Here is a 25,525-nt window from a genome sequence, read left to right as displayed (position 1 = left end):
GGTTTACTGCAGTGTACTACACACCGCCTCCACCACAACCACATAGAGAGCAATTTGAGTGAGAGTTGTATGGAAATAATTTGGGTTTCAGTTTTTTTTTCGGTGACAACTGACTGCGACAACATTGGCTTAAAATTGAAAGAATATTGGTGGCACAGCAATATTCTGTGTGCGTCAATGGGTGGATGGATGGTTGCGCTTGCATATGACAACAGTTGCTGATGTCGTTCAAACTGTTACATATTTAATATCACACAGAGCGATTATTACTGTGGTGTGAGATGTTCATCGCCATCATCATCATCATCAACAACAACAGAAAGCTTCTGATGTACATACAAAAGTGTGAATATACTCTCCCGCTGCTGCATACATTTATGAAGCAGTGTACTTAATATGCATGGTTAAATAAGTACAGAAGAATTGTCAAACATCACAGTAGGATTAAGAAAACACAACTAAAAGGGAGACAATGATTAAATTTTTCAGCTTTACAGAACTTTAATGTATTTGATTCAATGGGGGTTTTCTTTAAAGAAAGAAAAAATTAAAGCCCACGCACAGTGGATCCACCCATTGGCCAAAAATAAAAAAAATGAATGTCAAAATTTTGGTACAACATCTGGCAACTTTGACAGCTATGACATGGGCCTTTTTAAAAATATATTAGTTTTTGTTTCATTCGAACGCGATCTTTTTAAGAATAGCTTCAAAAGTCGGAACATTTGACTAATATTTTTTGTTGTGAGTACAACCTATATTTTAAGTGCAATTAAATATTATCAAAATATCGCGAAACTAATAGGTATAGCACAATATTATAGTGGGTTTTGAAGGATGAGGTAATAGCTTAGTTTTCATTAAAAAATAGTGTTTAAGCGTGTTGTGGAATTCTAGTTAGCTGCACATTTTCTTAGTGTATTTTATAATGCCAATTCGATCATATATTTAAATTTGACTTAAGGTTTTAGTCATGATGCCCACCAGTGCCCACCTTGGGAATAATTTTCCAAAGTAGTTCATAGGTTTAAGATTATTCAGTATTAAAATCAGCTGCCATCTAGTGCCAGACTATAAATGGTGGGTCGCAGAATAAGGCTGCCCTAGAATACTGTTTCTATGGATATATTAGGGTATAACTCTGTTATCTGACCGCGAAGATTAACATAATTGACATCAATGGAAAGGTCAAGAATTCTTCTTCCATATATGACTTACGTGGGCGGGTATGTGTCTTTGAGGAAAAACGCTATAAGATCTATATTAAAAATTTTACCAATTTTCAGACAAAAATGTTGGTTTTTTTAATCCGCTAAGTTGGTTGGATTTTACGATGTTTTGAAGATTGTTTTGTTTTCCCAAGCCTATTTTTGCATCATAAGATAATCGCGACCTTTGTTCATGTCATTTTGTATTAACAGCCTAAAACAATTCTTATCGTATACCCCCTCCAGAGGGGAAAGGGGGGTGAATGTTACGCTCGTGGTTTCTTAAAACACTCTTCGCAGCAGCCCAAAGTTGTAACCGGCGCATTGGCTTGATTTTTACACTCTAAATATTTTTGTCCACTTTCTCCATACAAGTCGATCCACTGCCACGTAGTCCTTTAAAGTTTTGAAACTTATCACTGATAAATTTTCAAAAATATTCTTTAAAATACACAAATATAGATCTGAAGTGCGATTCTGTAACGAAAAAAGCCAACAATCATCGTCAATTTGAGTGGGATCCCATAAAATCAAGGACGACCAAGATTTTTCTTGCGAGTAATCCAATAATTAAGACAATCTTGTCTGCTACAAGAAAACCTTCAAAAGATATGCGGTCGGAAGTTTTTTTTATTTTGTCCATCGACAAATTTCACATAGTCCTCTAAAAACTTTTAATTTATCTTCTACAGAGTTGAGTAAATCTAGTTCCAAATCGTTGATAATAGTTCCGATACCGATATAATGTTCGTTTTTCTTCCCTTCTAAATACTTCCGAGACTGATATAATGAAATGCATCTTTCAATTCACCGTTGTTTTCACTCGTTTTCATAATTCTGATCTTCGGTTATGTATCAAACAAATCTCATATTTTGGTGGTTTAACTAGATAGTTCCGGAACTACACGACTCGAATCTATCAGTTATAGTTTCGTAGACTATTTAACCCGATTGCGTCTTAAAATTAGCAGAAACTTTCTTATTTGTAACCGAAATTAAGGCCTCGACACATAAGAAGCATGGCATTCTTGCTTAAGTCATATCTAATTCCAATGTGATTCTGAAATCTATTTATTAGGTCGAACTTGGGTTTAGTCTTTTATCAGATATGACTTCAGCAAGAATGCTATGCTCGAGGCCTTTAGTTCATGACAAAATTGGGGGCCAGTTGCTACAGAAATGCTTCGAATTAAAGTAACGTCATAGTAGGCCCATTATTTGCATCCTATAGTGTGCTGAAAAATAAATATAAAAATAACATTGAGGGCAAAGAACCATCTCAGGCCCTTGGCAAGGAGAAGCAGACTCCATTCTTTGGCAGAAGACTGTCAGAGAATTTACCGTGTCTTCACCCATGGTTAACAGTTTTCTAGTCAAGAGCATTAACAGCGATATAAAAAATGTTCGATTGTCCGAGTTTCTTCCTCATTTTCGCATAGACTACAATAGTCAGCAATTTTATCTCTTTTTTATTTGCAAAATATTGATGTTATTCTTCAATGACTTATACCTTCCACTATTTCCAGTTCGGACAGAGAGAGTAAGGAATTGGTTCTTCATTTGAAGAGAAATGGTTCTTCATTCAAGATACTACCTAAGAAACTTTGCATCTGGGTTTTGTGTGCCAAATCTTGCTAGCCTTATCCCAATAACTTGTCCTAACTGCCGCATAATCAGGCACAGAACTGACTTGATCGAGTTATCGATTGCAATATCGGGTGACTCCAATCTGCGACGCTCCAGTTCATCTACTATTTCCTTTCCTTCGATGTTTCGATGACCCGGGACTTAACACAAAGTTCCGATTGATTTCAGGATGTCCGAGACGTTCTTACAATGGAAAACCCATGTAGACTTGATAGAGTAGGACCTGGGTGATTGAAGGTCGCTTGACTTGCATAGTATATAATCCCCGTCCAGCTATGTACGTCCTTTGGTGAACCAAAACTGTAGCGTCTTCCAAGCCGAAATCATTGCAATCAAAAACATCATTATTATGAGAGTTGCTAGTTGAGCGTATCGCTATAAACGTCACCTCCTGATCCGTTTTCCATCACAGAGACGTCTCTATATCGTCTAAGGGCGGAGAGTCACATGCCTCCCAGTGACATAAGTGTACATTTATTAGCTTTAGGTTTACATGCGGTGATATCTAATCACTTATTGGTTTCGATCTCTGTGGTAGTTCTGTTCGACGAAGAATCGCAGCATAACAGCAATTGAAGCTGCCCCATAAGTTTAGCTCCTTGAGTCAAAGGACACTCATAGATACTAGTTCCTGCACTACACTATTCAAAGGATGAAGATCAAGTGACACATTGGGTCCAGCTTGATAGAGATTGCTCTATTGTGGCTCCATCCAGCATTGGTAAGGTGAATGATTTGATTTTCTATGGTGTCTTCGATGGGTTCACCCCAAAGGTGAGTACACAATGAGAAATTCAGGCTTATCCAAGCCTCAATTTCTGTAAAAGAATAAAGAAATCCAAGACCGAATTTATATTAGATAGTACTTGGCCTGTGATCATTTACATGCAATTGAGCGTAAAGCAAGCAATAAAAGTCTTGTGTTTCTACCTGAAGACCTTTGTAGCGTGCCCATCTTGATATTTTGACTAGAGCATCTTGCATAAGTTCTGAAAGAGTTTGTGGTTTAAACCCGTAGAAACGGAACTCTCACCGATGTTTAAATTGATTATCCATCTGCTGAACATTTCATTAATCCAATTGATAAGTGTAGAGGAAGCTCCGATATTTGTTAGGAAATTATGGATGGATTCAAGCTTGCCGTTATTGAAGGCACATTCTATGCCAAGAAGGGCTGCTGACGAAAGGTTTGAGCTTTCCATATTTGTCTCGATAAATCTGACGACTTCTTTCAATGCTATTGTTCAATGCAATGTTACTACCAACTTGCCTATGATGTTCGCATGTTGGGTAGGACTCATAGCAATGCTCGAAAGCTTAGGCACAGCAACACATCCAAGAGTTTTGGTAGGAAAGAATATAAACTCATCCTTCTATAGTCTTTTAAAAGTTTCTGGCTTGACTTCCCCTCTTGTGGATGTATATCACCATAGAGCCGGAGTGAGCGATAAACACAGACAACCTCTGAAAATATTTCCAGATGTGGAATCAATTCCTCTGATGCATTCTACACCATTAAAAGCGTATGAAGGTTTGAATCGCTTAGGCGATATAGCAATTAGAGATAGAAAGTGAGGGTTAACTGGGAGATCTAGATCCTTCAGACCAGAGTTTGATCAAGTTCGGAATCTGGCTACGTCATTAATCCCTTCCATCGAATCGCCAAAGCAAATTTAATAGTTACGCTTGGCCTTTCTAATTTCGCTGTTGTACTTATTGAAAGGTGCATTATAGTTCTCCTGATCTTTTTGTTGGATTTGTTGTATAGCTTTCTTCTGATCTTTTTTAGATTAACTAGATTCTTTGACCACCAACTTTAGCTTGGGTTGTTAACTTTAGCTTGGGTTGTTCTAGCTTAGTGAATTTGTTCCAATCTGTATTCCGTGGATTCCTATGCGGTGGTTGTTGAAGACTGTCAACAGCGCTGTCAACTTCGGTGCTTGATGCCACGCAGTCCGTTCCCTTAACTTGGATTTTTCTAGCTCAGTGAGTTTGTTTCATTCAGTTTTTCGTGGATTCCTATGTGGTGATTGTTGAATACCGCCACCAGAAACTTGGAAGAGTATCCTACGGTGATACTCTTCCAAGTAGAGCTGGCAAACTATCAATAGTCTGATTATGGTTTTGATTACTGTCGGAAAACAAAGTATTCGCCGACGACCAAAACATGTTTTTTGATTATTTGTCGCGAATAATTTAAAATATAAATGGTTTGGAAACCAATATAAGCAATGCTTTACGACAGCGATCAAAACGATAGTCAGACTATCGATAGTTTGCCAGCTCCACTTCTAAGTCTCAGCTTGCACTTTACTTATTGATATGCCGCAATTACCAATTGGATATGCCGATTTTATCCTACATGTTGGTCGGTAAATTAATGTATATTCTTGTGTCCTCTTTTGGTTCCATTTTATGCTTTAGCATGCTAATGTTGGAAGGACAACTTCTTAGTGAATTCATTCTTATTTCATTTATTCTGATAGGGCTTGCGGTATCCCAGCATACTCATGAAAACTTAAAAAAAACCTAAAATGTGAACTTTTTTTGTTTTGTTTTTTATTTTTCTCATCTACGGATATTGTAGTTTCAGAATTCGCAAAAACTTGCCAGGTGTAAGCACCTTCCATTTAAGGTTGGTTCAAGAGCACCGTGATACTTCTTTCGCTATTTTTTGTGAGATTACTGAACTTTGTGTGATTTTAACACATATTTCGGAAACCATGCCTCAAATTGAATTCTATTCAAATAGGAGTCTGATATGATTGAGCGCCAACTTCTTCATAATGCCTCCTTCTATTACGTTTAATTTATAAAAATTCTTCTTTTGCGTTAAATCGTTCTGGAATTTTTCGTTCTTATGCCTAAGGTGAACTTCGGTATACCATTCATAACATTGTTAATATAATTTCACATAAGCATGAATTGGGTGCCAATTTTGATTTTGACGTCACCCTGAATAAGTATTTGTTTCGCATCTCAAAAAGCCCACTTGACAATTCCTCAATGTTGCAATATCAGATAAAGATTCATGTTTGTTTTTTAATTCAAAACAATTGGGCTCCACTTCTGATACATATTTGGGTTAGCAACTGATCGCTCTTCTTTGTAATTCAAATCAATTGGGCGCCACTTCTCACATAATTTTATGTGTTGTGAAAAGAAAGTTCTTCTTATCAACATACTCGTCTGCGTCGAACCTCGTTAAGTTTCCTCCTTTGAACTGCTAGTTACAATCTTAAAGCTATTCTTGGTATTTGAATTTGAGTGGGAGCAACCTATGATATTAGTTTTGCATTAGGAATTGAAAGTTTTTTTAGAAGCATATAGGTCTGAGTCGGCGATAATTTTAGCTTACATGTTTGAGCTAATTAATAATTATTTCCAAAACAAAAAAACCTTAACTAATCCCTATTTCTTTTTTTTTTCATTTCTCTATTTTTTAGATTTATCTTCATACATAAAAAGACAAAGAAAAGCGTGTGCTGTTATATTAGCGTGACATAAATACCAACATAACAGGTAAGTCTTCAATCATTGTTCAAACTAATCATATCGAAGTGGCGGGGGGACAGAATTTATGTTTAAATAAATCAAAGCAAATAAAATAAACAAATGTGAACTGACCTGATTTTCTGTTGTGCCCTTTTGCGTTCGTCATATTCCTATGTTGAGCTATCATGTAACGTTTTGGAATAGAATGTGGCCAAGCACTGCTTACAAGGGTTCAGATTTGTTTTCGTTTTTTTTTTTTCTAAAAGAAAACTTTTGATATGATAATACTTGGCCTGACATTTCCCATGAACGGAATATACACGCTCGCACACACACACTCTACAGACTTTGAGTGAAGTTTAGCGCTTGTCGTTTGCCACGGCATGGCAGTAAAGGTGGAGGCCTGTCAAAGGTATCTCTGGCAGAAATGATAGATTAGTAACACCATGTGTTGTTGTTTTAACATAAAAGAACATTAATATCTATGAATGGATAGTAACACCTAGCTAAGTGTGGTGGTTAGGGAATTTGTAAAAGTGTGGATGGTAAACCAGGCAGAGTAAAGCTAACGAAAGTTTGCCACTGGGAAATATGGGTAATATGCGTTCAAGAGGCTTGTGATTTCAGAGGAAATAGTTAAGCTAATTTTTCCCAATTTGTTAAAGGCTAATTTTTTTACCTTATCATGTGAACACACCTAGTATTTCCTCTTTAACTTTTACCAATTGCGTATAGACAGCCATAGGTATGTTTACCAACTGTCGAGCCTATTTTTTCTTCCCGCACCGCATATGCATATGCATATCATTCTCATTTTGTTCTTTGGGGTCTTAAGGAAATTATAAAATGAATAAATATCATAATATGATAGCTAAGATAGATAGATATAAACGGAACGGGTTTCATTTCATATTTTACAAAAACAAAATAAACGAGAGATAAGATTTATTAAACGCACCAGGCACGCAATGGCGTTATTGAAAGCGGATTTGATTGAGATCATAAAACAATAAACAGACAATCAAGCAGACAGTCAAACAGACGGACATTCAAAAAGCTAGCCTGTTGGCTACATAGATGGCTGACTGTATGGCTTGCCGGCCAACAGTTAGCCACGGGAATACAATGGCCCAGGAATGAATGACTGGATTTTTATGACTGCCTCTTTTTTTCCTCATAATTTTTCTTTGTCGAAAAGGGAATTCAAATAATATTTGTTTAATTCTCTTAAATCCATACAATAAACCGAACAACAGCCGAAAAAAACCAACACAAAGTGACAATAGGTGAGTGACTGACAATCAAACAACATAAACCAAAAAGAAAGGGGGTAAATGAATGAGCAATGTGATTTACATTGAGATGGAAAGCCGGAGATAAAAGTTGGAAATCAAGCCTATGTTGTGTAGCGTTAAGTATTGGGCGCCATTAATCATTTATTAATCATATGACAAATAAACAAATAAAAGCTTGAAAGCACTGGCATAACGTAAAAGAAAACCTATGGAAACCGGGAAAACAAAGTTGATTTTTTTGACAACTTTGGAAAACTGGCAGCGTATAGATCAGGTTATCTAATGACTCCACTCCATGACTCCAATCCATGACTCCACAATTAAATGGTTAAGAAATTGCCAAAAAAAGAAAAGAAAAACATACATCCACTAACTAACGACTATTAAAAGCCTCATTCACACCTCATTTATATGTTAAATAAAAATGCCTGCTGTTTCACATCACATTATGCTGTTGGTAGGTAGTTAACACAAAATGCAGCATGCAACATATGCCGAGTGCAATTTGCCATGGACACAGTGGAGGACACTTTTGTTTTTTCTTTTAATTTTAAGAATTTTGAAATTAAAACATATATATGTATATACTAACATAACATAGCATATTTGGCGGCAAAAGATTTTCTAGAAGCACCCTTTCTGAAAGAATGGGTCCATAGAAACATCCTTTCTGAATGAAAGGGTCCATAGAAACATCCATTCTGGAAGAAAGGGTGCACAGAAGCTCCCTTTCTAAAAGAAAGGATCCACAGAAGCAGCCTTTTAAAAGAAAGGGTCCACAGAAGCAGCCTTTTAAAAGAAAGGGTCCATAGAAGGAACATTTATTTCAGAAAGGGTCCATAGAAGCACCCTTTTTTTCAGAAAGGGTACACAATAACACCCTTACTTTGAGAAAGGGTACACAATAACACCCTTACTTTGAGAAAGGGTACACAATAACACCCTTACTTTGAGAAAGGGTACATAGTAGCACCCTTACTTTGAGAAAGGGTTCATAGTAGCACCCTTTCTTTGAGAAAGGGTCCATAGAAGCACTCTTTCTTTTAGAAAGGGGCCACAGAAGCACCCTTTCATTCAGAAGGGGTCCATAGAAGCAAACTTTCTTTTAGAAAGGGTCCATAGAAGAACCCTTTCTTTCAGAAAGGTACTACACAAGCACCCTCTCTTTCAGAAAGGGTCCACAGAAGCACACTTTCTTTCATATCCCTTCTGAAAAAAAGGTTACTTCTATGGACCCTTTCTGGAAAAAAGGTGCTTCTATATAATTTTTCTGAAAAAAACGGAATTCAGAAGGGATCCATAGAAGCACCCTTTCTTTCAGAAAGAGTCCTGTTAGAAAGTGTCAATAGAAGCACCCTTTCATTCAGAAAGGGTCAATAGAAGCACCCTTTCATTCAGAAAGGGTCAATAGAAGCACCCTTTCATTCAGAAAGGGTCAATAGAAGCACCCTTTCATTCAGAAAGGGTCAATAGAAGCACCCTTTCATTCAGAAAGGGTCAATAGAAGCACCCTTTCATTCAGAAAGGGTCAATAGAAGCACCCTTTCATTCAGAAAGGGTCAATAGAAGCACCCTTTCATGCAGAAAGGGTCAATAGAAGCACCCTTTCATTCAGAAAGGGTCAATAGAAGCACCCTTTCATTCAGAAAGGGTCAATAGAAGCACCCTTTCATTCAGAAAGGGTCAATAGAAGCACCCTTTCATTCAGAAAGGGTCAATAGAAGCACCCTTTCATTCAGAAAGGGTCAATAGAAGCACCCTTTCATTCAGAAAGGGTCAATAGAAGCACCTTTCATTCAGAAAGGGTCAATAGAAGCAACCTTTCATTCAGAAAGGGTCAATAGAAACACCCTTTCATTCAGAAAGGATCAATAGATGCACCCTTTCATTCAGAAAGGGTCAATAGAAGCACCCTTTCATTCAGAAAGGGTCAATAGAAGCACCCTTTCTTTCAGAAAGGTACTGCACAAGCACCCTCTCTTTCAGAAATGGTCCATATAAGCACCCTTTCTTCCAGAAAGGATCCATAGAAGCACCCTTTCTTTCAGAAAGGTGTTAAAGAACCAGCCTTTCTTTCAGAAAGGTGCTATAGAAGCCCCCTTTCTTTCAGAAAGGTGCTATAGAAGCACCCTTTCTTTCAGAAAGGTGCTATAGAATCAGCCTTTCTTTCAGAAAGGTGCTATAGAATCAGCCTTTCTTTCAGAAAAGTGCTATAGAAGCACCCTTTCTTCCAGAAAGGTGCTATAGAAGCACCTTTTCTTTCATATAGGTGCTATAGAAGCAGATTTTCTTTCAGAAAGGTGCTATAGAAGCAGATTTTCTTTCAGAAAGGTGCTATAGAAGCACCCTTTCTTTCAGAAAGGTGCTATAGAAGCAATCTTTCCTTCAGAAAGATGCTATAGAAGCACCCTTTCTTCCGAAAAGGTGCTATAGAAGCATCCTTTCTTCCGAAAAAGTGCTATAGATGCATCCTTTCTTCCGAAAAAGTGCTATAGAAGCATCCCTTCTTCCGAAAAGGTGCTATAGAAGCATCCTTTCTTTCAGAAAGGTGCTATAGAAGCATCCTTTCTTTCAGAAAGGTGATATAGAAGCACCCTTTCTTACAGAAAGGTGCTATAGAAGCACCCTTTGCTTCAAAAAGGTGCTATAGAAGCACCCTTTCCTTCAGAAAGGTGCTATAGAGGCACCCTTTCCGTCAGAAAGATGCTATAGAAGCACCCTTTCCTTCAGAAAGATGCTATAGAAGCACCCTTTCTTTCAGAAAGATGCTATAGAGGCACCCTTTCCGTCAGAAAGATGCTATAGAAGCACCCTTTCCTTCAGAAAGATGCTATAGAAGCACCCTTTCTTTCAGAAAGATGCTATAGAGGCACCCTTTCCGTCAGAAAGATGCTATAGAAGCACCCTTTCCTTCAGAAAGATGCTACAGAAGCACCCTTTCCTTCAGAAAGATGCTACAGAAGCACCCTTTCCTTCAGAAAGGTGCTATAGAAGCACCCTTTCCTTCAGAAAGATGCTATAGAAGCACCCTTTCCTTCAGAAAGATGCTATAGAAGCACCCTTTCCTTCAGAAAGATGCTATAGAGGCACCCTTTCCTTCAGAAAGATGCTATAGAAGCACCCTTTCCTTCAGAAAGATGCTATAGAAGCACCCTTTCCTTCAGAAATATGCTATAGAAGCACCCTTTCTTTCAAAGAGGGTCTACAGAAGCACCCTTTTATTCAGAAGCGAATTGCTAAATTCGTTCGACTCTACGTTAGTATTTTGTCACTTTCTTAAATACATTCCAATACTCCTTGTTCTTTCCCATTTAAATCTTCCAAATTCCCCCCACTGTGCCTCGTTGCACTGTTTCCAGCAGCATTTTCCTTATTGATGTTAACATTATGCAGTAGTTGATTGGACTACTTCAGGTACCATGTTCGGTGTCCAAAACATTAACACGACTATGGTGCAGGTTTCATTATGTTTTTTATGGAAGTTTTTTTTGGCAAATATGTGCAATGGTGGTGTTGACCGGGTGCCCCCAAAAAACAAATTTACAAATCTATCAACACCACATTTTCGGAGTTTTATACAATTAAATATTTCCATCCGAAAACAAAAATAGAGCTCAAAAAACCGTAACCAAGACATAACACAATACCATTTAACATACTCACATACCTACATAGGCAATTTATCTAAAAATTGTATTTAATTTTAATTGCCACAGCACGTTTTTGGAATCAGCGGTCGTAGTCTCTAATACAATTTCTTGAATGTAGCTGCTGGTGGTTGTGTTGTGATGTGGAGGATGGTGATCTGAAGACTGGCTGGAGTTTGGCGGCGATGGTGTTGCTATCAAAATGAGGGGTGTTTTTGTTTGGCGTTGCAATTTTACAGCTTACATGCCGCCATAGACCACCACCATAGCCACCGTGACAACATAGTCATCTATCCACACAGAAAGCCACCAGCGTTTTTGGGTTTTTTTTTTTTTTACTTTACCGTCACGAGCGTTTCAATCGCCACACATATAATGGAGCTGGTGTTATGATGTTTTTTATGGCAGTTGCGCTCTCTCTCTGTGCTCGTACCCCTTTTGACTGCAATCATCACATTGTCTGAACTTAGCTCAATTGTAGAACGAAACAGGGCTTTACATCGCCATCGTCATACATACATAGCACATATGAGTGCTTGACTTTGCGGATTACGAGCAAATTTCAAGGTTACCACAAGCCATTGTTGACGACATACATATGTACATCATGCACATAGGTCAACATAAGTCTGTTTATGGTTGGGTCGTTCCTATCCATTTGTTTCTTTTTTTATGTATTGGTATGTGATCATGATGCCTTGGAAACTTGTTTTCTGAGGGGCATTACCAATACTAACCGGCATCCCAACCATCTATCCATTGACAGACATTTCATGGCGTACAACATACATTTTATTAGCGCAACAAATTGCCTTTCTTAAAAATAAAACAAAAAATAATAATAAAACTGACTTTAAGTACCCACTAGTACTTGCTAAGGGTGTCAGTGGATAATATGACATGATCCAAAAGGCAGAGTGGTAGTTTAAAATCCATATAAATTTCAATTTCATTACAAAATGTTGTGGATTTTTTATGAATTTGAAAAACTCCATATTGTTACGGAGTTATGTTAAACATAAGATGTAGACGTTTAAAATTTGGGTTGGTTCAGATTACGTTTCTATAGCGCTTTATTGACTTTAACTATTTATTCAATATCAAAAAACTCCATATTGTTACGGAGTGAAGTTAAACCTAAGATGTATACTTTTAAAACTCAGGTTCCTCGGATTACGCGCTGTATTGACTTTAACTATTTATTCACACAAGACTTAACTAAGCACACAGCTTTGCTTTACTTAGTTTACACTTTAGTTAGCTGACGGCTTTACTTAGCGGTTTGAATTACCACTCACTCATCTGCTGCTCTCCCGTATTTATACTCGCTCGCTGATGTATAGACTCTCCTAGGATCCTCAATCTAAGATGTTCTAAAACGGCCAATCGATTCGCAAATACACATACAAACATACGACAAATGCGACAGAGGTAATAACTGCGAGAAGGTTGAAGGGGTAATAATGAATGACGTCACAAATTAAATGATTGAAACAAAAATGAGAGAGAGAGTACAAAAAAAATAAAAAATAGTAAAATAAACATGGTAAATAGTGAGTGAAGTTCTTTGTAGTTGTTGTTGTTGTAAATTTGAATCAAATGAAGTAAATGCTTAATATAATTTGACGGAAGTTCATCTAAATCGGTGCCGGCCAAGAGGAGGGCCCACAATGAATAAATGTATTCAAAATATTGTTAACGTTTGATAGTGTGTTTGTACTCACGCAAGCGGAAAAACAAAACCAAATCAAAACATTTGCTCTGTTTTGTACGCTCTTTGTTTGGGTTCGGGTGATGTGTGTGTGAATTGCTGAAAAACTTCGTAAACAGCGATAACCATATGCTCGGCTCTCTGAATCTCATAGTTTTATATAACTTTTCTGAAAGAAAAGGTTTCTCTGTGGACCTTTTCTAAAAGAAAGGATTCTTCTGTCCTTCTATGGAGATTTTCTAAAGGAAAGGGTGCTTCTATAGATCCTTTTTAAAATAGAGTGTGCTTTTATAGACTCTTTTTAAAGAAAATGGTTCCCTATATATACTGTTTCTAAAAGAAACGGCGCTCCTATTGATTCTTTCTGAATGAAAGGTTGCTTCTAGTAAGGCCCTACTATAAGAAAGGATGCTTCTCTGGACTATTTCTGACAGAAAGGGCTTGTCTATAAACCCTTTCTTTAATAAAGGATGCTTCTGTAGACCCTTATTGGAAGAAGGGGTGCTTCTGTAGATCCTTTCTGTAGGGTAGGGCGCTTCTTTCTAAAATAAGGAGTGCATCTATAAACCCTTTCTGAAGGGTGCCTCTGTAGATCATTTCTAAAAGCAAGGGCGCTTTTATAGAACCTTTCTGAAAGAAAGATTCTCATAGTACTTCTAGAGTGCTTCTATAAACCCTTTCTGGAAGAAAGGCTGCTTCTATAAACTCTTTGTGGAAGAAAGCGTGCATCTTTGGAGATTTTTCTGGAAGAAGGGACCCTTTCTGCAAGAAACTGTGCATCCTTGGATCATTTCTGAAAAAAAAATGTGCATCCTTGAACCCATTCTGGAAGAAACGGTGCTCCTATAAACCCTTTCTGGAAGATAGGTGATTCTAAACCATTTATGGAAGAAAGGGTGCATCTTTGGACCCTTTCTTGAAGAAGGGATGCACCTTCACTCCGACTTATGGAACACCCTATTTTACTATGCGGATCTTGGACTTTGTATTTCTGAATTCCACATCCCCCTGGCTACCAGACATACAGTTGATTATCCAGAGTGTCAACTACGGCTAAAGGGAACCCCTATCTATGTCCTCGAACAGTTTACCACGTGGTTGAGGTGGCCTTCGATATGTCGCACGGCCTGTTCTGATTCTGATTCTGTCCTCGGCTGATATGTGTGGATATGGCGTGTAATGATGTTGGTGGAAGTTGGAAACAGCTTCTTATCAGCGGGAGCAGTATTTGCACTTAGAATCTTTACTACTGGCGAGAGGAGGGTAATCGGCTTTGCTTCCTTCCATGCTTCTGGGTGTGTAACGATAAATTGAGGACACTTCTCAAATAGTCAACTTCGATTTCGTCAAGTTGCTTAAGCATTACCGTTGAAAGTCTTATCCTTCTTTCCCGGACTCAAGACTGATTTAACCGTTCTCAAAAAATTTCTTAATCCTGTACTAATGTTGCATTGCTTCAGGTCGTCTAGCCGTTTTTTCCCTTATGCTCGTGGGTCTTCAGGGTTCGTAGGACAAAGCTCATAACGCTCATTCGCTAGTCCGGCCTCCACTGCTGGGAAATGTGGTCTAATTTCGGGTATTCGACAAGCATGTATGTAGCTAGCAGCAGTCGCACCGTAAAACTCAAAGCAACAGCCGTTTTATCATCCTCCATTCCCGTTATCGAAAGTGATTTAACCGTTGTGATTTAATCCGAGGCAAATTTGCTAGTCCGTCGCCTCTGCTAGGAGATTTGTTCTAGTTTCGGGTATTCGACCAGTAGGCATGTTGATGATGTCCCGTAAAATTCTCTAAGCTGCCCGAAGATCTAAGGGAGCCAGCAGCTCCCTGAAGCGTTAATTGGGTAATTCTCTGAACCCTTGCCAATCAGCTTTTCCATGTCTCAGAAAAGTATGGCGGTCAGAGGTTATAAAATCGGATGGTCTGTTAACGGAGACGATAATAGGAATATGGACTGAGCCAAGGGGAAAGGCGGGTTGGCAGGACACGTCATTTATCACACCAGGTGCCACAAGTTGGCGAGTTGCTAATTCTGTGCTTATGTTCGTGAATGGTAGCGGCAATTTATCCCATGGGAGGGGCGATATATCTCAAAATGAATGCTCCGATCACTTTTGGCTAGGTATATGTCCCGTGTCCCAAATCGGCATCCATCACATGTCAACATCGGTGAGTTGTAATAGCTGTGAGAGTTGGGTAAACTTTTGACGCTAATCTGGTCTTAGTCACCTTCAGGACTACTGCGATATGAGTTATGTTGCAGCTTGTTGTGCCAGAACATCTCCAACTATGTCGTCTATGAATTGTTGTCGTGGTTGGAATACTAATCACCTATAACACTTTTTCGGAGCTTAACTATTTTTTGGTTTCATCAGTAAAATTCGACTTCTAAGAATTGGTATCTTTTGTATTGCGGAATCCTATGCTTTCTTCAGTGTAACGTCGATCTCTTTCCCCATGATATTTATATCTGTAATTTCGCAGGCAGTTATGCTGCACGATTCCCAGGCCATTTCCTGACTTTTCAGCCATGTAGAATTTCTCTACCAGACACGCCGTTCAGACTCGGCTATTTATCGTATTTTATTGTCCCATACCATGAGCTAATATGAATCGGGGTGCACTCATTGATATAAAAAAGGCGATTAAAGTGGAACGATTATAAAGTTCACTTCAATTCAAAAGCCCCCTCTTAAATCATACGCCTCTGTCTCTGCCTCGTAATTGCATAGGCATTACCATTGCCGTATACTTTTCATAGTTATCACATAGCCTTAAAGCTATCATAACCACCGCAACGCTTGCATTCAAAGCCTAGTGTTGGACTATATGATGAAGCGAGGTAAGATTTTAGCTTAAGCTTTTCAAGACAATCACTTTGTTTTGTTGCTGTTTTGGAAAGCGTAAAACGTTTCTTATCATATCTCGATGACGCTGATGATGGTGATGATAATGATGATGGTGTGGTCGGTTGCCTTTGTTTATTGGCAACTTCTTGCTGGACATTATTATCTGGTTCGGTAAGTAGGTATCCCTCTAGTTAAATAAAAACTACATACCGATTAAATCGTGATTTTTCATATTTTTTGTTTTGGCTTTGGGATGTGATCGCATATGAGCGGAATTACCTTAAAACAACTAACCTGTCTGTCCACACCTTTTTATCCATGCCCGTTTTTTTTGTCTGTCTATCATTCTCCTCCAGGGGGATAAGTGTTGGATCATGATACAGCATTTATCTTTAGCACTCTGTGGTGTTGTGGTTAGTATGATTTTATTTTTTGTTTCTTCAATTCGTTGGGATACTAGTACTGGCCCATTAAATGGCTTAGGGAAACCATGAAACAAACCATAGGGAATATACACATACAATACTCATGTGGTTCTTTTGGTTTCGTTTAAAGTGGTTGGTAGTTGCTTATTTGTGCAGTTGAAAAAAGATAATGATGCTGATGGACAAGCATATGAAAAGCCAATTTTAACTTAATTAGTTGCACATTGCCTCTTCGCCGGAGTTTGATGAATAGCTTGGCCTTCTGGCTTATGGCTAAGGAGGATAGATGGATGACTAATGAGAATGTTTCAAGTTGTGAAAATGAACCAATTTCTTATTCAAATTTGAATGACACAATGAATGGCATAAAAATAGCATGATTTCCATGATTTTTTTAAATTAAATTTGCCATGCCTTGTCTGCCAGATTTGGCCATGGATTTGCTGAGATAATCAACTAATGTCATGAAAATTAGCCAGGGTCTTAGTATGTCATGATGTGTAATGGACATCAAGCCTAGTTAGGCTTGTCAGCAGACATTTAAAGAAGGTAACTAGGGGATTATAAGGCGCATCAAGGATTCCATTATTTAAAATACAAAAAATATATCTGTATAGAATTGCCTGAGTTGGGGATGACTGTCCACTAGTTTGTGGAAGACATGCTTAAGGCACATACACTACATCGAAAAACAACTTGGTATGCTGATGCACCGGAAAAATTGTCACGAGGAGGCACCCTGTTTCAGTCCACAGTTCGGCGTTCTAACAGATTTGAATATTCTTCGATTGCATAGCGCTGGCATTTGCATTCCTCACTGGCTCCGCGATGCTTAAAGCATACCGGCTTATTACTTTAAAGAGGCCAATAAGGATTATTTGTCAATACCCAAAGCGCGACAAGTCTGCGGCGTGAGAAACTTGTCCTGATTTTGTCCCAAAAAACTGTGGCTTGCTCGGACTCCTCAACATGATATCATCATTTCAGCCGTCCAGGTTCTGAATAGTTTAGCAGTACCTTTAGCGGCTGTTATGTTCCTATTTTTAAGAAAGGTAGAGGTTATGAAAGATTAAGGTTAAACAGTTCCGGAGATATCATCCACCTTAGGGAACATCCCACACCACTCTACGGGTCTTCGACTTTATATTGCTGAATTCCACAGACCACTGGCGTCCACACTTAAAGTTGCTTCAAAAATGCCTGGAGGGAGGTCTTCTCTATGTCCTCAAACAGCTAGACATGGCCTTCCACAAGTTAAAAGCCATCATGACTGTCCGTCGGACGGTCTGTTCTGATTCAGACCTGTACTGATATGAGTGGATATGGCGTGTAATGCTATTGTAGTACTGTACATATTCCTGTGGCCAGGAAGGAAGTCAGCCTGTACGATTCGCCCCTGCTGCCATTCTTGTCTGACTTCATTAGTGGGACCAACCTGCTAACTTTTGAGGCATTCGGTACAATATGGGTTGCTAACTACAAATCGAATACTCAACTCAGGGTTCATCCAGTTTCTTGAGCATTGCCGTTAATATTCCGTGTGGGGCCAACGCTTTGGATTTAACGTACCTTCTCGGCTGAGTAGGTTCTTATACGGCATTGTATACTTCGCCCTCACTCCCGGGTGCTCTATAAAATGCTCACTTCTTCGGATCCGCCCCTGTCACGTCTTTGAAATTATTCGACCTTCTATCATCTTTTTTTTGCCGGATTCCAGAGCGATTAACCCTTACTCTATAAATTGTCAGTTAAAATAACACGCGGATCTGTCACTATGACGCCATTGAAAGTAATGATCCCGCAGTGAATGTATACTGTATACTTTGAGTGGACATACTGATCAATGAGACGACCTACATCTACTTGGTACTATTCGCATGTAAGGATAAAAAAGTTCCCTACGAAGAGTCCTACTGGTCCTCTATGGCAGACTTACTGTTTCCCTATAACCTACTGGTCTTTTCGAGAATACCTACTTTTCTCTTATGAGAAAAGCTAGCTACTGGACCTTCATGAGAAGGCCTAGTGGTCCCTAATAAATAGCTCAACTGGTATTCTTTGAGAAAATCCACTAATCCTCTACGATAAGATCTTCTTTGAAAACAGCGTCTGATCTTTCTGACCTCTATAAAAACACATATTTTTCCCTCTATAAAAAGATCTGATGGTCCTTCATGGGAATATCTAAAAGTGCTCCATGAAAAGACCTACTATGCATCTTGGAGAAGTGCTACTAGACCCCATGCGAAGGCAAAATGGTACTCAATAGAATCACCTGCTTTTCATCTTCTATATGAAGTCCTACTGGCATTCTGACAGAAAGCCACCTGATAGATTTTACTAAGGGCATCCGACCTTCTATGAGAGTGTCACTATAGGAAAATAAACTTGTCTCTTTCTTTCCCAGATTCGAGAGTGATTCCAGCCTTGCCCAAAATTTACTCAACCCTGTACCGATGTTCCAGTGCTTCATATGACCTGGCCACTTTTTCCGCTTATGCTCGCCTACAAACGTGTTGACTTCAAGAGTCTTCAGGGAATTCAGGGGTCGTATGACGCTCATTAACTAGTCCAGTCGCTTCTGCAGGGAACGTTGGTGTAATTTCGGATATTCAACCAGCATATATAAAGCGAGCGGCTGCAACTGTAATGATGTCCCGGAAAATTCTCTCAGCTAACTGAGGATCTGAGGGAATGAACTGCTGTCTTATGCGGTGTTTGGTGAATTCTTTGAATCCTTACCAATCAGTTTTTCCTTGGTTCAGAAAGGTACTTCGGTCAGAGGTTATAAAGTCGAGTTATCTGTTTACGAAAACGATGGTAGGAAGTTGCTCTGAGCCAATGGAAATTACGGTATGCCGGGACACTTCATTTATCAGAGCGCCATACCTAAAATTTTTTTGAGCGACATTTTTGCAGAACATTTCGACGCTGAAAAACGTCATATTTTGGTACTTTTATAGCAGCTCTTAAAATAAAGGACGAAAAGGACATTGAAAGAAGCAAGTTACAAGGTCGAAGTGCTCTACGAAAATAATCCTCATTCGATTTGACTGCAGACATGTCATCTCAAAAATAAGCTAAAGCAAAAGTTATTAAAGATATAACGCTAACTCCTGATGGCTTACGGGGTCTCTAGCAAAAACTTCATCACGCCATAACGCGGAAGTTCGACTCACGGCCGATCTGTCCTTCGAGGTTTTTAATATACACACCAAGGCCTTTCTTCTCCAAGAGGAATTTTCCGTGCCCCAGACTTTCACTTCCATTTTGTTGTACAGTGTAATAAATTCTGACTTTGAGTCCAAAATATATTTATTTATTTATCTACTTAAATTTCTTAATTTGTTGGTGTAACCACTAGTTCTTTTCTATCTTTCATTTCCAAATTTCAAGCATTGCTAACCTAAATTTTGGTTAAGGAAAAGTGTCGCTGTGCCACAACCAGACTTGAATTTAAAAGGTGTTTAACTTTGCAATTTACTTTAATTTTTCTGTTTCACTCACCTTACCTTTCTAGCGCCAACTTTCACCTCTCCCTGTAATAACACCATATTTCCATAAAATATGTATATGATTCATATTTTCCAGCATATCATTAAAAATACAAATATTTTCATTACTGGTTCTGTTCTTGTTTATTTATTATCATTTAAATTTATAACCATTTGCATATATTAAGAATTTATGTAAATTTTGTATATTTTTCACACTGTTCCGTTGCAGTTCCGGCTAAATGTAACACTCATCCAAACACACACACACCTAGACATACACATGCTAGAACCATATACGTTTTTGGTTAGTTCTGCCCACAACTCCACATTTGCTTATTAAGTGGCCAATTTCCTGCTCAAATGTTGGGAATATAAAAAGGAAAAAAAAAACAACGTGAACAAAAAAATCGCTTTCGCTCCACTGCGAAAATGGAAGAAATGTAAATCCACCTACAAACATTTGCCTGTTTGTTTTTTTGCGAATTATTTTTTTGCGAAAATGAACGTATTCATATTCTTGGCCAGCTGTTCAGCATTAGAATATGAGAGTGCAAAAATATATATTTTTATGCATTTATTAAAGTTTCAAATGAAATAAGTTACACTAGGGGAAATAAGTGTTGTTCCAAGTGAGGTTAGAAGAGAAATAGGTAGTTAGTAGGAGGGTATAAACGTCGATGAACTTAGTTCAACATTGCGTTTTAACCAAATGTTTTAATTTTTATACACTCCACCATAATATGGAGGGTATAATTAAATTTGTCATTCCGTTTGTTACACATCGAAATAATCATCGAAGGCCCTATAAAGTATATATATTCTACATCAGAGTAAAATTCTAAGTCGATACAACCACGTCCATGTCTGCCCTTCTGTTGAAATCAAGATACTGCTCGCATTTTTTAAGATTAAGCTTTGTAAATTTTTATAGAAGTTTCTATTCCTCCTAGGATGTTTGGTATTGCAAATGGGTTATATCGGTCCACGTTTTGATATAGCCTCATAGAACGGTACCACCCTATTTTTGGTATTTTGAAAGTTTTAACCTCATTATCATCATCATTATTATAAATGAAATTTAGTACTTAGTCTTCGTTGGGAAGATGCGTCATTTGTTTACAGGCAGGTCAAGTTCGATGATGGACTAAATTGGTTCCCTTTTTGGTATACCCCCATATACCGGTACCGCCCGAGTTTAGGTATTTTGACATTTTTAGTCACATTTTCAAACTGAGTTAGCTATAATTTGACATTTAGGGTTCCTAGTGTTCCTAGTCAACATATGTCCATGTTTTGGTATAGCCCCCATATAACGGTATCTCCCGATTTTCGGTAATTTGAGGATTTTAGCTACAATTTTTAACCGAGCAAGCAGTAATTTGACATTTGAGGTTGTCAGCAGCCACGAAAGTTATCCGCTGAAAATCGTCAATATAGGTCCATGTTTTGGTATAGTCCCCATATATCGGCACCTCCCGATTTTCGATATTTTGAGGATTTTAGGAACAATTTTTCACCGAAATACCTGTAAATTGACATTTGAAGTTCTCAGTGGTCACGAATGTTCTCCACTAAAAATTTTCAACATAGGCCCACGTTTTGTATAGCCACCATATAACGGAACCTCCTGACTTCCGGTATTTTGAGGATTTTAGCTACAATTTTCAACCGAACTACTTATAAATTGGCATTTGAAGATCTCAGTGGTCACGAATGTTCTCCACTAAAAATTGCAACATAGGTCCATGTTTTGGTATAGCCCCCATAAACGGTACCTCCCAAATTTCGGTATTTTGAGGATTTTAGCTACAATTTTCAACCGAACTAATTGTAAATTGGTATTTGAAGTTCTCAGTGGTCACTAATGTTCTCCACTAAAAATTGTCAACATAGGTCCATGTTTTGGTATAGCCCCCATATAGCGGAACCTCCTGATTTTCGGTATTTTGAGGATTTTAGCTACAATTTTTAACCGAAGTAGCTCTAATTTGACATTTGAGGTTCTCAGTTTCACGAAAGTTCTTCACTACAAATTGTCAACACAGGTACATGTGTTGGTATAGCCCCCATCTAACGGAACCTCTCGCTTTTAGGTATTTTGATCATTGTTGGTACAATTTTAAAACGAAGTAACTGTAATTTGCGATTTGAGGTTCTCAGTGGTGACGGAAGTTCTCCACTAAAAATCGTTAACATAGGTCCATGTTTTGGTATAGCCCCCATATAACGGAACCTCCTGATTTTCGGTATTTTGAGGATTTTAATTTGACATTTGAGGTTCTCAGCAGTCTCTAAACTAGAGGTTCATGTTTTGGTATAGCCCCTATATAACGGTACCTCCCGATTTTCGGTATTTACGGTATTTCACCAGTCGTGAAGCTGCCCCATGTACCCTACAGTATGTTGAATTTAGCTGTGCATCTTTCGAGTTCGAATTTTAATTTTCTACTAAATTTTCTATAATAAATTTTAACGGAAAATCAATAAGCATTCAATCGGCAGTTGACTTAAAATGACAAGAATTTACCCTACACTACAGCTATCACTCAATTAAGTTCAAATTTGTTTTAACTGTACACAAAAATTGACAAATTGCCACATTATCGCAATTTTGCAAAACTTCACAAAAAAACAAAATACTACGGTGACAAAATTGTTCACAATTGTTTCCCTGCCGAGTGTACGAGTAAACAATGCTGCTGCGATTTCACTGCCTTCACAGACATAGTGTCTGCACTATTTACGTGTTTTTCTGTCTTGCTGTTGGCATGACTGTCTATCTTTATGCCTCAATAAATTGTGCGTATTTCCTTAGTAATTTTCACATTACACTCAACAAATGCCGGATGTTCTCTCTCCAGCAACAGCAAAAACACGAATGAAACACCTTTTTCCTGTTCATATTACAAAATCTCTACAACTTCTTCTTTGGCCAATGCGTATAATACACATCAATCTTTGAGACAGGCTCCAGAAGAATAAGTTGCTCAAGCCCAGGTAATAGATGTGCGAGGGAAACCCAAACAAACAGAAATTGCTTATTACCGTTGCCCGGTTTGTGGATTTTACACACATGAGAATTTAGCTTCCGAACAAAAGGAACTAACTGATCTAACAGTACAAACCTGAATATACGTTTTGCGTGGAGAGTTGAAACCCTTAAACAAAGAGAAGTCCACATATAACTAAATCAGCAAATATCCATTACTTTACTTTGCGTAGAACAACTAGCGCATTTCCTTTATCATCGTTGTGGTGTTGTTGGTGTTTTTTACTAGTTTCCTTTGTGTTACAGAGTATAGGGCATGTAAGTACATGTGCAGCAAAGCAATGTCTGTATCTTTTGGCACAAAAGTCTGACTGTTCGGATGGATAAAACTTGTGGCAGCTTGTAAGTACTTTTAGATTTGCCTATTTCCTCTCAGTGGCTGCAGTAGGTTTATGGATAAATTATCTTCGTTTTTTTTTGTTGGTAATGTTGGGCATGTGCTAAAGGTGGATCACATGTTCCTTTGTGCCAACTTAACTACGTAATGTCGACAGTCTAGAGATATGATGTCTGGATGTGATTGGAGTTTTAAAGAAATGCACATTTAAAGTTAAAACCAGAGATTTCGTTTACTCCAAAAATGGAAACTTGTTATTTGTTTTGCTGTTTTGATAGCCATGACTTTAAGGGTCAGTGGCCTTTATGCAATTGGCAAGATTTTGTTGGGTTATTAGAGGCCAAAAGGTATGCTTGAATTAATAATTTAATCCATAAATAAACTTGATGGGCTTCGTAGTACAAACTCTAAAGTTTAATCAACATAAAACAACAATAAATTTTTGGGCGGATTAAAAACATTGCTCTCATAACAACTGCAGCCGTTCGGTACATACCGCTGGTCGAATACCCGAAATAAGACCGAATTTCTCAGCAGAGGCGACATGCCTAGCAAATCAACATAAAACAACAACAAAGGGTAATTTTTGGGTCAATCCAACAACAGCGGTTTCATCACAGCTGCCGAACGCTATATACCTGCCGGTCGAAGAACACCTGAAATTAGATCAAATTTACCAGAAGACGCGAAAAGACTACCAAATGAAAGTGATGAGCTTCGTCGTATGAATCCAAATGACCGAATAACTAGGGAACTTACTCTTGATATCAACATTCCAGTAGGCAAGCATAAGCAGAAAAAGTGGCTAGACCATCTGAAGCAATGCAACATTGATTGAGTAAATTTTGGGCAACGGTTAAATCACACTCGAGTCGAGGAGGGAAGAAGACCAGTTTCTTTTCTTATATGGGCACTCTCATAAAAGGTAATTTGATATTTGTAAAATCTTCAAGGTGGCCTTCTTATATAAAAGAAGGACAGCAGGAGTTTTCATTGAATACCAGTAGAGCTTCTTATTCCTATTCGCCTTCTCATAAGGGCCAGTATCTCCTCTTATAGAGGACCAGTAGCTACTTTTATGGATGACCTGTAACTCCTCCTTAAGAGGACCCGTAGGACCTCTCATAGAGGACCAGTAGCTTCTCTCACAGAGGACCAGTGGGTCTTCTCGAGTAGGTGCCATCAGAGCGGACTAATTTGCCTTCAGCTAGTGATCCAGTAGCTCTTTCCCAAGGATATCACCATAGAAAAACAGCATTTCTCATAGAAGACATGTAGATGTTTTAATAGAAGGTCAGAAGGATCAGGTGGTGTTATCACAGAAGATCAAATAGTAGTAGATCTATTCATTGAGGACCACTAGATATAAATACTCATGAAGGTCCAGTAGGTATATCTTCCCGTAAGGTACCAGTCAGAAAGTCCTTTGGTTTTCTCATAGGCAAACTGTAAGTCTTCACACAGAGGACCAGTAGAACTTCTCGCAGAGGACTAATTTGTCTTCCATTAGGGACCAGTAGCCAGTAAACGTAGGACGTTTCATTGAGCACCAGTATATCCCTTCCTCTAATTTGCTTTCGCATTGTAGCTCTTTTTACTTTAACTGCGTGATAGTGACAGATCCGCAGAGGTGTGCAGTTTATAGAGCGCCACGAGACTTATATGACGAAGAGAATGTAATACGTTATTTAAGAGGCCTCTCAGCTGAGGAGGTACCACCACAATTTACAATGAAAGATGTTGCAAATGTAATCTGAAACGCGATGGGCTCATAGGGAATATCAATGGTAATGCTTAAGCAACTGGAAGAACCGAAGTTAAGTTCATTCGTTAGCCATCCATTCCCTCCTAATACCAGTCGCGAATATTATAGAGGCACTACTCCTCCCCATAATGAGAAGCTGTTTCCCAGTTGTCCCAAATCAGCATGGCTTCCGGTAACTGCAGAGTACCGCAACAGCATTACACACATTATTTACCCACATAAAAGTCGAGGACTGGATCAGAAGAGGGCACAGTCACGATGGGGGTCTTAAACTATCAAAGGCCTTTATTACCGTCAACCAAGCCAAAATGTTCGAAATAGAAAATAGGAAATAGGAAATAGAGAAAGAAATGCTTAATCAACTGGAAGAACCCGAAGTTAAGCAGTTGACAAGTGCCCTTAATTTATCGTTATCCAGGCATATTATACCAGAAGCCTGAAAAGTTGGCGGGATTGTCTCGCCAGGCTAGGATGCCAGAAGAGGCGAATCGTATTCACCGGTTTCCCCTACTGTCGCCAGTAGCGAAGATTCTAAAGGCAATACGATTAGAAGCTTTTTCTCAGTTGCCCAACATCAGCATGGATTCCGGAAAAAGCACA

General features: G+C 38.5%; 1 protein-coding gene across 3 annotated transcripts in view; it reads left to right on the top strand.

Moving 5' to 3' along the window:
• Window positions 1-25,525, top strand: part of robo1 (roundabout guidance receptor 1) — a 401,904-nt gene that overhangs the window by 98,073 nt on the left and 278,306 nt on the right. For all 3 annotated transcript variants that reach the window (XM_073989014.1, XM_073989013.1, XM_073989015.1), the window contains exon 2: window positions 6,302-6,377. The gene's annotated coding sequence lies outside the window, so the exon portion shown is untranslated. The remainder of the gene's footprint in view (window positions 1-6,301; window positions 6,378-25,525) is intronic.

Source organism: Musca autumnalis, unplaced genomic scaffold (assembly GCF_047663935.1).
Source record: "Musca autumnalis isolate F117 unplaced genomic scaffold, ASM4766393v1 scaffold_5, whole genome shotgun sequence".
NCBI lineage: Eukaryota > Metazoa > Arthropoda > Insecta > Diptera > Muscidae > Musca > Musca autumnalis.
The sequence above is the reverse complement of the archived record's forward strand: the minus strand, read 5'-3'. Positions and strand labels throughout refer to the sequence as shown.